At 57.4% G+C, this 14,936-nt stretch overlaps 1 protein-coding gene across 6 annotated transcripts in view; it reads left to right on the top strand.

The window, feature by feature from the left end:
* LINGO1 (leucine rich repeat and Ig domain containing 1) overlaps nucleotides 1–14,936 on the top strand; it is a 194,113-nt gene that overhangs the window by 14,088 nt on the left and 165,089 nt on the right. For 3 of the 6 annotated variants that reach the window (XM_074328306.2, XM_074328309.2, XM_088796812.1), the window contains exon 2: nucleotides 7,468–7,580. The exons of 1 other annotated variant lie outside the window; for it this stretch is intronic. The gene's annotated coding sequence lies outside the window, so the exon portion shown is untranslated. Of the gene's footprint in view, nucleotides 1–4,067; nucleotides 4,163–7,467; nucleotides 7,581–14,936 lie in introns of all 6 variants that reach the window. 2 more of the 6 variants (XM_074328307.2, XM_074328308.2) reach the window with 1 other exon arrangement.

The following is a 14,936-nucleotide window of genomic DNA, read 5'->3' as shown; positions in this document are numbered from 1 at the left end:
GCTCACTGAGGGCAGGTGGGCATGGGCTGGGCACTGGGCAGACTTCCCATAAAGCATCAGAGACTCTGGAGACCTGGGGAATCACTTAGGGCAACCTTCTCGCTTAGAGATGGGGAAACTGAGGACCAGAGATGGTGGCTGGAAAGGGCCTCGCTTTGCTCTAAGCAGACTGTATACCTGTGCTCTTAGAACCCTCACACTCGCGGAGGTGGGTGTGCCTCTGGTTTAGAGGAGGAAGCTGAGGCTCAGCGTGGCTGCATCCAGGGGGACACTGCACGCCTGCGTTTGAATCTGTCTGTTGGAGCCCCAGTGCCAGCCGCCCCTTCCTGGCAGGGGTAGGGAGTGCTGAGGCGTGCAGTCACCTGAGGGGGGAGAGTTCCCAGAGTAAGTGCAGCCAGGGTCAGGAAGCCTGGGGTCCCAGCCCAGAGCTGCCACCAGCCCCTGTGTGACCCAGGGCAGAGGGCTCTGTGCCTCGGCTTCCCCAGGCTAGGCTGGGAGAGGCCCATGGAAGGGTCGAGACTGGGGGGACCCACTGAGCTCGTGCACGTGGCCTGGCTACCAGCCTTGCTCAGGGCCTCTGTCCAGCCTGTGGGCTCCCTTGGCCCCAGCCCAGGCTCATAATGAAACCTCTCATTCCTGTGCTGTCCAGGGTCACTGTCCTATGGGAGGTGGTGACGGGGGCACCCACGCAGGCCCAGTGAACAGTGTAGAGCAGCCTGGGTAGCCTGTCCTCTATCCCAGGACGGAAGATGGCCTCAGGCCACCACCAGGTGGGAGGACGGCCCAAACGTAGGACTGTGCACTCAGCCCTGCACCCTGGAGCCTCACCCCTGCGTTGCCCAGCACTTCCTTTCACACACTCAGAATGGACCCACAGAGACTACTTTGTTTAGCCCTGGGCTGTAATATGGGGAAACTGAGGCCCTGAGAGTCCGAGTGAGGTTCAGGGTCACCCTGACATCTGCCCCGTGCAGCCTGTGCCCTTACCCCCAGATGAGGGACTCAGCACGGTGGCCGCCATCCAGGACAGCTCTCTTCCCTGCTCAGGACCAGCGTCTACTCCTTGTGACTCCACAGGGGCCACAGAACCTGTACTGGCCCCTGCCCCCAGTCACCCCTGATGTACAGGTGGACATGGGGTCCCTGAGCCTTCTTTCCTGGGGGGCTGCCTTGCTCTGTCTCGCTCCGTGGTTCTGAATCTCTTTGGTCTGGGGGCTTGTTGGGGAATCTGATGATAGCCACAGCTACACCTGAAATAGGCACCCCCACCTCGTGCATATATTTCCATCAGTGCTCACAGACCTCCTAAGTCCCTCTCCCTGGGGATCTGGGTTAGGAACGCTTGCTTCCATCATTTCCCAGGTGACGTGGCTGATGTTACCTGTTGTGTTGACCTAGGACAGGAAGCGAGGTGTTTCAATCCCCAGGCCCTGCTCTTTCTGCTTCGCTCTTTGCCTTATGAAGGCCCCACTGTGCAGCTGGCTGGGGCCAGTGCTGTGATAATCCACTCATTCTTGCCCCAAGTTTTCGTTTTCCGTGCCTCCTCTGTGCGGGGCCTGCACTGGGCTCTGGGTGCAGAGAAGGACAAGACCCACCCCTGTCCCTGCGGAGTCACACCAGTCAGCACTTGCAACTTGGGCGCTCAGGGCAGGACAGGGGTGACTCAGGGCCAGGATACCGGGGGGCTCCCGCTTCAGCCTGGAGGGACAAGTGGGGGAGTCCGAATAGGCTTCTTGAAGGACACTGGAAACTGGTCAGGGAGGGAGGGCACCCCCACAGAGAGGACAGCAAGAGGTCAGGGGCTGGTGCTGGAGGGGCGTTACTGGGGCCACTGGGCCTCTGGGATTAGCATCTGCTCCTAGCCTCTCCAGGTCTGCTGGCTGCCGGGAAGGAAGCCCTAACATACATTCTCTCTCTCTCCCTGCCCCCACATCCAGGCACGCCTCCACACTCCCCTCCACAGTTTACCTCCGCAGACCCACGTGAGCCTTCTCTCTGTGAGCGCTGACACCTGCACACACCAGGCCCCTCTTCTTGTACCCACCGTCTCTCTTTGCAGAGAAACACACCCCCAAGTTCCCTGTTACTTTTCCCTGTCCTCTTTCTCCCGCTCCTTCCCTAGCACCAGGGCCCTGCAAGAGCCCAGAGCTAAACCTCAAAGCCCCCTCCCCTGGAGTTTTCTGCAGAGGCCCCTCCCGTGTTGCCCTCACCCCTGGGCTCCCCTGAGCCTCAGCCTAGGGTTCCCCAAGACTGTGACATCCCAGGGTTTTCTGGATACCTAGGGAAACCTCCCAACCCAACTCTGAAGAGCTGGAAGCGGAGGCCCTCGCTTTAGCCCCGGCCAGTCTGGACTGCCTGTGACCTTGGGCAAACCCCTGCTGTGGGCCTTGGTTTGAGGCAGAAGAGGTTTGGCTTCACATCCTCTGGCTGAGGTTCTCTAACTGGGCCTAGAGTCCAGGTGTCCCTGAGGGGCCTGGGGGCCATGGGTCTGGGTGGGGCTCGATAGGCCCCTCCCCTTCCAACCACAACAGGGCTGTTCAGATTTGCATTTTACTGTAGGGTCTGGCAGGATTTGAAGAAAAAAATCATTAAGTCTTTATTGATTTTCCTTTTCTGATTGCAAAATAAATTCCAACAACACATTTGTGGGTGACGAGGACCATGAAAGCCCCTTTGCCCCCTCCTTGGAGGCCATCACTCTGCTGTCTGGTTGTTGCCCTCCAGCCTTGGGGGCGTGTACCAGCAAACTTATTTCTAAGAATGGGCTCATTCTGAAGTAGCCTCGTGCCGCTTGACGTGTTTCATGCCGCCTGTAGCAGTGCTTCCTTCTGTCGGGGGCTGCAGAGCTCCGTGGCGTGGGTGTGCTCTGTTCTATTTGGACATTCACTTATTGATAAACACGTAGGCCACTTCCGATTTCTGTTTTACTTGTACCAGCAATGCTGCTTGGAGCATTCATGAATATTTATATGTGAGGGCCTGTGCTACCATTTCTGCAGGAGAAGCTCCTAGAAGTGGGATCACTGGGATATAAGGTGTGTGGGTTTAAAATGTTACCCGGTATTGCCAAATTACCCTTCCGAAGGTTCAGCTTTCCCTCCAATGGGCCGTTCCTTTCCCTACATCCTTGCCAGCACCGGTTGTTATAAATCAACTTAATTTTTCCCAGTCTGATGGGCAAAAAATGGTATTGTGTCATTTTCATTTGCATTTGCCTGATTACTGGTGAGATAGAGCATCTTTTCAAATACGTTTATTGGCCAATTTAGTTCTTCCTCTGTGGATTTCTAATTCACTGCCAATTTTTCTCTTCTTTTGCCTTTTTTCTTATTGATTTGTAGGGGCTCTTTACATATTAGTGATATTTTCTTTCAGTGTCTCACTTGCCTTTTAACTTCGTTTTTAGTGTGTTTTGCTGTACAGATGTTTTATGCGTTTATGTAGTTGGATTTATCTAATTCTCTTTATGCTTTTTGGATTCAATGTCTGGCATAGAAAGGCTTCCCCCACTGCATACGATTTCATTTCAAATAAGAATTTTATTGCTGAAAAGTCTTTGCAAAGCTCTGGTTTTTAGGCTCCTCCTGGCAGCTGCAGCACGGCTCTGGGGGAGGTGGGCTGGCCATCTGTCCACCCATTTTCATGTCTGCTTCTGTCTGTCTGGCTTGGGGTCAGGTTGCTCTTTCTTGGGTGTTCTGCCCCTCCTTTCCGTGTCTCTGCTATTTTCCGTCCCCTGCTGGTTTCCCATTGGGCAGTGGTAACTAGGGATGTGAGGTGCAGCTGTGGCAGCCCTCAGTGGGTTGGGGCGAGATGGTGATCTCAGAGAATGTCCGCCTTGACCTGGCACCTTCCAGCCCCAAGTCACGTGGGCTGCCAGGCAGACCCTGGCCCAGTTCTCTCTCAGAGAAACTCATTTCCTGCTGGGAGCCTGAGAACAGGCTCTGAGCCAATCCAGGTCCCTCCTCCAACAAGAAGCCTTCCCAGACAGCTCCTTCGTCCACGTCCACAGCCCTGGCCTGGCCCTTCCCTTCGGTCCTCACTGTTCTTTCTCTGTCCTGCCTTCTCAGCACTGAGTAACCGGGGGTCCACCTGTGCACAATAGGCCCTGGGAGTCTGTACCAGCCGCTGGGAGCCATGGCCCACATGGGATACAGCAGAGCTGGTGAGTCTTCCAAGCCAAGCTCTAGGAGGTGTCCCTTCTTGCCCTCTCAGTATTACCCCCCCTTTCCCCCCCAAGCAAACCAAAAAGGAGAGAATTGACGTGATGCTGACAGAGATGGGAACTTGAGTTCTATGAGGCGATGACTGATGAGCAGGGCTCCCTTCTCCCTGCCTGGCCTCGGCCAAGGGCAGGGTCTGCCTCTCGGGAGAGGAGAATGAACGATGCATCCGGGTGCTGAGCCTGGGGGTGGAGGGCAGTCCAGTCAGGGCAGCAACATTATTTGAACTCTCTGGGTAACAAGGCACTTGGCCCATGGTTCCTCATTTCTAGGGACGGGGGTACTACTGGGGCATACCCCTATTTCCTCCTGGAGGTGAGAGCCCCAGGTGGCCTCAGGGCTGTCCTCCACTGGCGGCCTCCATGTGGAGCCTGTTGGGGGCCTTGGGCTGGGAGAGCCGTTGGGGAAACCTGGAGGTCTCTAGAGGACGGCTCAGAAGCACATAGCTGCAATCTCTGAGGTAACTTCCCTGGGGTCCTGCAGCCCCCAGCACCCTCCCTCTCACCATGACGGCATCTTCTCTCTGAGCTCCTGGTAGGCAGGAGTGGTGTCCTTTACATCTCTTTCTCCCAATCATCAAGCACAAAGTAGGCACTTACCAAAAGTAGAATGAATGAAGGAATGGATGGAAAGCTGGAGGTGTTGGGTCGAGGGTTCAGGTCTGGGGAAGAAGAGACCTGGGTTTTGGGCCTGAATTTTTGGTTGACTTGCTGCGTGACCCCAACCCTTATTGGGCCTCAGTTTCCTCATCTATACAATGGATGTGGGTCTCTCAAGCTCTGTGATTCTGTGACTGTGTTGACCAGAGCAGGCCCACCCCTCTCTCTCTCTCTCTCTCACCAGTACCATCCCCTTTGATTACAGTGTTTGCTGAGTACCTACTGGGGGCCTGCCTCCCACAGTACTGAGCCCACTTTGGCAGTGTCCTGGAGTAGCTGTGTCTGTGGAAGTCTCACGCTCCTTGGGGCGCGTATTAATTCTGTCGAACACACAGACATTTGATTTCTAGAGCTCCCCGGACTCCAGTGAGGGGAAGGAGCCAGGAGGGCAGGGAGGGAGATTCCAGCTGTGCTGTGATTCCCTTCACGCCTTTGGCTGAGGGGCCTGCAGCTGGGATCTCATGTCCTTCCTGGACTTGGCACATTGGCAGGCCTGGTGTCCGGGACAGCTCCTGGCTCCTTCTGCGTCTCCTCCCTTGCTCCAAATCATTGTCATGCTCTGCCTGTGGTCCCATTTCCATAGCAACTCCTTGTGACGCTACTGAGGAGAGTGGGAGCTTCAGGAAGGTCTGGGGAGAAGGGAGCAGGGGGCCCGTTCATTATCTAGAAATATGGCAGCTGGGGGCTTGGAGTGGTGCTGTGGGGACGGCTGCCCTGCCGGCTCAGGTGGAACTAGGCTCAGGGCTACCAGCCAGGTGGTCTGGAGGCCTGCCAGGCTGGTGCCTGTGTACCGGGAGCCAGCTAGGGCAATCACTGAGGGCACCTTCCCTAGCTAGGCCTGGTCTGGAGGACCCCAGCCTGAGGAGCTGCCCAGGCCCTGGCGACCCCTCTGTCCCAGGTTGGTACCACTGTGTCCTATCTGCCCTCCAGGATCAGCAGCCAGTAGGAGGCACCTCTGCTGCCTGCTGAGAGGAGGGGCAGTAGTTTGCGGCTGGTGAAATGTGGGCTGGGCAGGCCTCTTACTGGGTCCACCCTGCTTTGTGGCTCTGTTGTCAGGACGGGATGGCCAGGGTGTGCCCTGGAACCTGCTTGCGGCCCATTGCCTCCTTCTTGGAGGAGAGGTTTGCACCTCCTGAAAAAAGGAGACTCTTGCCTCCAAAGAGTCTTCACCTGCCACGTGGCTAGAAATGCCACCATTTGGCCCTCAGACTTGGTAGAATGTTGATTTGGGGAGGGACTCAGAGACCTTAGCCGTCTTCTGCCCGCATTATGGCAACTGTCTCCGAGCCCTGCCCACCCGTGCTTCCATCTGTTCCATCTGAAGGGCTTGTGAGTGCCCTGGGGACCTAGGGCTGCACTGGAGTGCCACGGGGGGGGGGGGGGGGGGGAAGGAGGCGCTGGCCTGGCCTCCCTGGGAGGGAGGGGGTGCTCACCCTCGTGTGGGCTGCCTGGAGCCAGGCCCAGGTGCCATGCCAGCTTTCCATGCTTCCCTTTCACCACCCAGGTTGTAGCCACCTCTGGGTGCCACCCACCTTTGTTTGCTTAATCCTGTCTGTACGTTGACAAAGGTTTGAGGGCGGATTACCTGCGCTCCCTGAGCTATACATCCACGAAATCACAGCGGTGACGTGCCTGCCAATTTTTTTTAATACCCAGAAAAATGAACACATACTTGTGGAACTAAAAACATTTGTATACCACCCAGGATCCCCCCAGTGATGTGTGTCCCAATCAGGAATCTCTGGGCAACATCTCAAGGGGATTTAGGTTTTTGCGACGCTAAGGAAGCTGAGGCTCCGTCCGGGAAGCTGTGCCCAGGGAGCATCTCCACAGCCAGCACGTGGGAGGTTTCCAGCCTGACGCCTGTGTTCTGGGGCCTTGCCAAGGAGACAGGACTCCCTAGTGTCCTTCCCAGTCACAGAGGCTGGGGGCGGGGTGGGCCCCAGTTACCCTTGGAGAACGCGGGGTGGAGGCATAAGCCAGAAGATGCATCGGGAGGGGTGGGGGTCGGAGCTTGGGCGTCCTGGGGAAGCAGGGGGCTGAGGCCCGGGCGCCTCTGCTGCCCTGGCTGCTCCCCTCCAGGGCCAGCCCCTGCCTGCATCCTGGTACAGGGCTGGCGAGGCCGGCAGGTGGGCCCTAGTGGTGCCTGACACCTGCTGTGCGTCAGGCTGCAAGTCCCACCTCTTGTTATCTTCCCAGTAGCCCTGGCAGGGAGGACAGTATCCCCATTTCATGGGTGAGGGAAGTGAGGCTCCGAGACTTGACTTTCTCGAGGTCACAGAGCCAGTGGCTAGGGGAGCATATTCAGACCCCCCTTTGCTTAGGGCCAGGAACCCCACCATTCCCAGAGCCTTGCTGGCCCCAGCTGGTGGCATATGAGTGCATAGGTGACAGTGAGAGCACATGTGAGTGTGTGCTTGTGTGTGTGTGTGTGTGTGTGTCAGCAAGAGAGAGTGTGTGTGAGATGTATGAGTGTTTATTGCCCTGCCAGGTGGGATCAGACCAATTGTGTGCATGCCCCCCACTTCCCAGAACTGACCCTTGCGGCCCCGCGCTGGCTGACAGCTCGTCTCCTCTTTTTCCCACAGCCTCCTGCACCCATAGGCCCTGAGGCTCTGGTGCCCACCGGCAAAGAGAGCAACTGAGTCAAGCCCAGGCTGACCCCCAGCCCAGTTGCACCCCCAAACGCCTGCCTGACGAGGTAAGAAGCCACTTGGCCACAGGGCAGAGTGCCATCCCCCAGTGAGGCCGTAGGGAGGCCATTGAGGGGTAGTCTTTTTTGGGGGGGTTCGCCCTCTCCCTCCCCACATGAAGTCCAGTCCAGGAGGTTTGAGCCTGTCGTGCCACCCCTCATAGCCCTTGCTATAACAGGGCTCTGGCAGCCAGCTCAGAAGCCTGGGTCATTCTGGGTGACATAGTTTCATGGACTCACCAGCTCATGAGTTCCTGTGTGGTGTGGGAGGTCTCTAGTGGGAGCTGAAGGACTCTGTCTTTGGTTCTGTCACTCTGTTGACCAAATGTGTGCCTGACTCCAGGTTAGGAGGGAGTGGGAACAGGTGAACTAGACAGTCAGGGTCCAAGAAACTGTCAAGAGGCTGGCACTGGCTCCAGTGTGTGGAGTTTAATGAGCCCGAGTCAGTGTGCAGGTCCAGACACTGTCAGGGCAAGGGGAGGCTCAGCCCAGGTGTGGATGTGGACATGTGACAAGCACTGGCAGCCAGGTGACCTTGGCTCTCTGTGAGCAAAGAGGATGGCTTCTTGGACTGTATCATGAGGAGCAGGACACCCAGACTGTGGGAGGTGACCGCCCCCACCATGTCCCATATGAGAGAATGTGGGGAAACTGCAGCAAGTTCTGAAGAGGCGGGGGAGGGGGAGGAGTGGGACCTGGTTGCTGCCTGTCTTGAGCCTGGTTGCCCCCTGGCTCGCTTGTGACCTTGGACAAGTGATTTCCACCCTTTATCTGGGCCAATCCCTTGTCCTTGACAGGCCTCTGTGACCCATGAGAAGGCTGCAGAGAAACTTTGCTAAACGGAAGGAATGCTGGGGGAAGACTAGGGGAGCAGGCTGGGTAGGAATGGTATCCCCATTTTTCTGGTGAAGGAGACCTAGAGGCTGAGCAGGGCTGCAGGCTTGAATCCCTCCCCCAAAAGGATCCGGTGACAGTGGTAAATGTGGCAGAGGCTCAGGCAACACTGTCCTCCCAACAGGGAAGCTGGTGGGTGGGGCAGGGGCAGACGCTGGATTTCCCTCCCGGGCAGTAGACTTCACTTGGAAGTCCACTTGTCTCCATCCAGGTAGTCCTGCTAGCCAGTCACTCCTGGGTGGGTGGGCTGAGCAGCTAATTAGCCCCTCCAGTTTGGCCTGTACTTGCTGCTGGGGGAGGGGGGAGATGATGCAGTCAGGGGTGTCTGACCAGAGTGATGGGAGGGCCAGGGGCAGGGCCTCATGGAGGCTGGGCCCTGCCCCCACCTCAGCAGGGGCCGCAGGGCCTCCCAGCTGCCCAGCTGCGGGAGACAGAGGAGAGGGGGAGTTCAGCCCTCTCAGCTGGGGGCTGGGGGCTTGGAGGACAGGACGCCTGGGCTGAACCTTGAAGGCTGTAGGATTCTTTCAAAATCTTCTATTTTTCTGATTATTAAAAAAACATGCGTGTTCTCTGTAGAAATTGTGAGCACTTGGGTGTTTTGCCTGTCAGTCTTTTACAAAATATGTGTTTATGACATAATTGGGATCAAACTGTACTTACTGTTTTCTAACCTGCCTTTTGCACTTAGTACAATACTGAGGTCGTTTTCCATCATTAAATACTTTTCTGTAATGTGATTTTTAATGGCAGTGTAACGTTCTAGCCGCTGTGTGCCATCGCACGTTTAAGCGGTTCTCTGGTGTGTATTGTCATTGCTTCCAGTGGTGTGTCACTGTGAATTCTGCCTGGGTGAACAAGGTGATGCATGTGGGGTTATGATGGGCAGAGGTGCTTAGGGGAGGCGCAGGCCCCTAAGTAAAGGCCTAGAGGCAGGGGAGTTGGGGTGTTTGGGAGTGATGTGCCAGGAGGGGGCGGGCTGGTGGGGGGGGGGCTTGGAGCCTGCTGAGGACTGCAGACCTGACTCAGCAGAGCTCTGAGCCCCCGAGGACCCCAGGTTTCCCCTTGCTGACTCCTGCTTCCACTGCCTGCTCCTCTCGTGCTCCTGTGCCTGGGGGTGGGGGGCAAAATGGAGAGAAGGGGGAGGGCAGGCAAAGTCGGGGTTCCCGATGCCCCAGCCTTGAGTCTCTGGCAGGATCACGCTTCCTCTCTCTGACAGCCCTGCCCAGGTCTTCTCGCAGGAGGACGAAGAAGCCTCTGGGAACATTCACTGACACCTGAACCAGTGTGGCTGGGCACACAGGCCTCCCTCATCCCCTTGGCTGGGAGTGGGAGGTGGCCGGGCCCTGAGAGCCAGGGAGCGGAGCTGGGCTGGGGTGTCTCCCCCGGAGCTTCCCTGCCCTCTGGGCCCTGCCTGTGCACAGGTGCCCACCCAGCACTGCTTGCAGCGAGTGGAAGTGCTCCTTGGTGTGGGTCTCTGTCCCCAGTGGCCATGGGCGCCTGGGGCAGACGCAGCCTGGTTCGCCGCTGTGTTCCCTGTGGCACGCACCAGGGCTGCACGAATGCTCGCCCAGGTCAGGCCCTGGCTCAGTGGCTCGTTCATCCTCCCCTGGCACACTTACTGAACCCCTGCTCGTGCCAGCCCCGTTCCAGGTGCCCAGATCCCATGGGGGAGTAACTTAGACAGGTCATTGTCCTCCTCAAGCTTGAACTCTAACGGAGTAGAGAGAAGAAAACATAAGTAATTCATGATATAAGGAGTAATAAGTGCCGTGGAGAAGAACAAGGCAGGAAAAGGGAGTGAGCACATGGGGAGCGGTCTTCTGTAGGGTGGTCAGGAGAAGGCCGCTCAGGGGAGATGCCCTTTGAGCAGAGACCCGAGGACGAGGGAGGTCCAGACAGGCTCTGAGCTGGGAGCGCCTGTGGAGAAGATGGAGAAGAGGGCGCAGGGTGTGAATGAAGCAACTCATGTCATAGGCTCTCCCCCCTGCCTTGTGGGGAGGTGGGGCAAGAGTAGAAGCTGGCAGCTGGTTAGCAGGCTCTGGTGGGAGGGCGTGCTTGCATGTGGGCGACTGCAGGGCGGTGAAGGATGGGCTGGGAGAGGCTGGGCTGAGAATGGGGGGGGGGAACCTTTGAGCTGAGCAACAGGGGCCCAGGACAGGTTTGGAGGGGTAGGGAGACCTATTTGGAGGGGTTCCATTGAGATGCCCTTAGGCAGCAAGGCTGCAGCTGAGGCCGAGGGTGCTGAGCGTGTCAGGGAGGGTGTCATCAGCGTCTAGGGTGGTGGCAGAGGTCGGGTGAATCTGGCCCCTGGGGCTCCTGCCCATGGATGGGCCTGTTACTCCAGCCTTGCACGCAAGCCCTCTGGATTTGCCAGCCTAGAGAAACTGCTGCCAGCTCTCCATTTCTGCTTCTCCTCCCAAATAGCCGGATGGTTGGCACCGTCATTCTGTCACCTTCTTCAGGGCTGGTGTGGGCAGATAGTTGGGTGCTGACACTGGGCCCAATTATTGCACCCTCCGTCCCCAAAGGGAGCTTTGTTGGGTGCGTGTGCTATAGCCCAGACCCCTCTGAGCCCCGCTGGTGGTCACACCACAGGCCTCCCTTCCTGCTTGTGCCTCAAAACCCTCAGCAGTCTTGTGACCTGAGCCTGAAGTCCAAACTCCCCCTCCTGGTTATTCAGGGCCTTGCACGGTCTGGTGGAAGCCCACCTTGCCTGCCCCCCTTTCTAACAGGCGAGTCCCCCTCTGTCCCCTGCACACCCCAGGCTCCCTCTCACCTTCCCTCACCTCCCTCCGGAATGCTTCTCTCACCAGCAGCCTGATCCCACCTGCTCACCTTCTGTCCCTCACAGCCTCGCCTGCCCCCCACCCCCGCCCATTGTCAAAGCTCTTCCCCAAGAAATCCTGCTCAGCCCCCGGAGCTTTCTGTCCAGGGTGCCCAAGCCTGGCTTTGCCTCAGAACCACCAGAGATGTTATTAAAGAGAAGAATCCTCGGAGGCCCGGCAGCACCTTCTGATTCAGAGTCCTTGGGGGAATCCGGGCATCAGGATGGCTAACAGGTCCCACAGTCACCTCTGATGGTCTGCTGGCCCATCCAGACCCACGCAGGAGGAGTGCAGCTGTCCCTGAGAGCGTGGCCTCTGACCTTTTGTTGCACACTTGCAGGGATGGGGCCCTCACTCTCTTCAGGGCAGCCCAGGCCCTGGAGGCAGCTCTGATGTGCACAAAACTCTTCCTTGTGCTGACTGAGCTCGATGTGCCTGCTTGCAGCCTCCATGAAGGTCTGGGCTCCACAAGGCAGGGGCCACGCTTGGTACCCGGCAGCCCTCCTTTCCTATTCCCAGGGCCCAATGGGAGGCCTGGCATGTGGTGGGAACTCAGGCAGTATCTGTGGCTTGATGGATGGAAGACTTGCCTCCCTCTACCTCTGCCGGCCTGGAGCAACTCCCTTTATGCTCAGGCCGTGGCTGCAGCCAGACCAGCCAGCCCTCTGTGTGTCTGTGGATCCAACCATCACTTTGGGTGTCAAGGGCTTCAGCCTTTCCAGAACGTATCCCACCCTTCATCTCATCTCATCTCATCTCATCTCATCTCATCTCATCTCATCTCATCTCATCTCATCTCATCTCATCTCATCTCATCTCACCTCACCCTTATCACGGTCATGTGGAAGATGGATGCTGTTATCCCATTCATTCTTCCAATAAGCATTTATTGAGCACCTACTGTGTGCCAAGCAGTGTGCTGGGATGATGAGAGCAAGCCAAAGTGTACAGAGGGGCGAGGGCTTGTCCGATGTCACATATCTACTGAAGGCCCAAGTCAGCACTAAAACCCACGTGTGCAGATGTATTAGTTTGCTAGCTCTGCTGTAACAAAATATCACAACTTGGGAGGCTTAAACAGAAACTTACAGTCTCACAATTCTAGAGGCTCCAGTCTGAGCTCGGGGTGTGGACACGGCTGGGTTTCTGGAGGCGGTGAGGGAGGCTGGTTCCAGGCCTCTCTCCTTGACTGGTAGATGGCCATCTCCCATGTCCTCCGTTGCCCAATGGGGTTCTCCCAAGGTGCATATCTGTCCAGATTTACTCTTCTATTGTATAAGGACACCGGCCACATTATGTTAGGGCCCACCTTACTCCGGGATGATCTCCTCCTAATTAGCTGATTACATCTGCAGTGGCCCGATTTCCAGATAAGCTGACATTTGGAGGCAATGGGGGTTGGAACCTCAACATATGAACTTTGGGTGGGGGGGACACAATTCAAGTTCTCAGCGTGGAGTGTGTGTCCAGACCTGGGATTTCCGCAGCAGTGCGTGGATGGTGGGGAGCATGTCGTGCCATGGGGTGGGAAAGGGGGAGGCCAGGCGAGCCCTGCATCAGGGCCGGGCTGGGGCCCTGCGAGGGGTGCCTCAGCTGGGATGCTGACTGGGGCCCAGGAACATGGAACCTGTGTGTGAGGATCACAGCCCTGTCCCTGTGCACTCTGGTGGGAGGCAGGTCACAGGGTCAGGCCAGGAGGAGGCGCTCCTGGGCTCTGCACCCCCAACGGGGTGGCCTGGGTCCTTGCTGTCCCTTCTGGGCCTCAGTCTACCTGACTGACTTGGGACCCACCCTGCCTGCCTGGATGCTTCTGCTCATTTTCATGTCTACACAGTCTGCAGGCATTTGTCAGTGTAGCTGTTTGCTGGGTCCTGCCATCCCCAGGGACATAGAGATGAGGTGCTCAGTGCCCTGGCCCTCAAGACAGGCAACAGGCCGTGGGAGGGGCAGGCGGGTGAAAGTGGCACTTAAGGTTAGGCCCACTCTGGAGCCAGACTACCCGATCCTGTCCTCGCTTCCTTCTCCTAGTGGTGTGAATTTAGGCCATTTACTTACGGTCTCTGGGCCTCAGGATCTCCAGGGATGTTATTAGATAGAGGGCTCCGCGGGGGCCTGGCAGCACCTTCTGATTCTGAGTCCCTGGGGAAACCCAGGGGTCTGGATGGCTAACTGGTCCCACAGTCACCTCTGATGGCCTGCTGGTCATCCAGACCCACACACGAGGAGTGCAGCCGTCCCTTCATCAGTACACTGGTAACAAAAGCAGCAACTCTCTCGTGGCTTCAGTGGGTCGGTGCACGTAAGGGGCTCAGAGCAATGGCTGACTCTAGGAAATACTAAGTCATCAGCTACAGGACAGTATGAGGGAGGGCAGCAGGGGGTCATGGGGAGTGGTCCCTGCCCTGCTGGGTGCCCTGTCAGCCTATTAACCATTTAGCCATTTGCCACCTTTGCTCCTAGGTCACTGCAGGTGTGGTGTGGTGAGAGGGTATGGAGTGGCATGCTCCAAGGGAGAGATTGGAGGCTTTCTCACAGTCGTGGGTGGGGCCTGGGTGTCTGCAGGTGGGCTGGGGCAACTCTGCACTTGGGGAAGGGGTGCCCTGGTGCAGGGCTGGGGGCTTGGCTTGTTAGCCTTTGTGTTTAGTGGGCAGGTTTGGGGAGAGGCGGTGGTGGGGAAGCAAAATTAAAATTCCTCTTTGAGAAGTTAACAACTTTCAAATTAAAGGATTCTTATTTGTGAGATGCCCCAGGGGCCTTTTCAATCAAGAGGCTCTTCTGAATAATAAACGGGCTTGAGCTGGGGTTGGAGTCCAAGCTGCAGATGAAGGGGGGGGGGGGCACTGAAGGTGGCTCTGGGCCTTGAGAACCATGGCTGTGTGATGGGGGTTGGGCGTACCCCAGGTCCTTTCTGCTCAGGTTGGCGGGGGTGGGGTGGGGTGGGGGGTGTCGGGATGAGGAGAGCAGAGCATGGGTGTTCCCCACCCCCACTCCCAAAGCCTGTAGCCCCTCCGGCCCCAGCCTGAGCTGCGAACACCGCGTCCTCCACGAGAGACCCTCTGTCCTCCACAGCTGACCATCTGCTCTTCCACTCAAGCCAGGATGGAGTCGGGAGGAGGCTGGGGTGTGCTAACGACAGTTTGTAATGGTGGATGTGGCCTGGCTTTGGGCTCAGGACGAGCCCATCTGGACGGGAGGCAGGGTCCTTGTGGCTTCTGAGACCTCAGGCTCCTGGTGCCCATGCTGTGCCCATTGCTCTGACCCAGGTGTTCAGGTGACATCCTGGGCATGGTTTTGTTGCTGTTTGCTGGGAGTGTCCACCTGCATTTTAGCCTGGCATCTCCACCCAGTGCTGCCCAGCTGGTTTCCTGTCCTGCTTGGGGCTGAGTATCTGCTGTGTCCCAGGTAAGGTGCACCCTCAGACTTTGCCAGGGACGCTGGCCTGTGTAGCTGGGTGCCTAGAATGTGGAGGCAGCTATTACTCGAACCCCACTTACAGATAAGGGAGTAGAGGCTCAGTGAAGTGAAGTGACCCCTCAACGCAGAGAGGGATTCTTGCCAACAGGGGTGTCTTTTCCCATGTCCCCGAGGCCTTGCAGTTCACCAAGCAGAGGAGCTGGAGGCGACATGGGTCCAGGCCCTCTGCTCA

Source organism: Rhinolophus sinicus, chromosome 3, assembly GCF_057876585.1.
Source record: "Rhinolophus sinicus isolate RSI-liver-muscle chromosome 3, RSI-T2T, whole genome shotgun sequence".
NCBI lineage: Eukaryota > Metazoa > Chordata > Mammalia > Chiroptera > Rhinolophidae > Rhinolophus > Rhinolophus sinicus.
The sequence above is the reverse complement of the archived record's forward strand: the minus strand, read 5'-3'. Positions and strand labels throughout refer to the sequence as shown.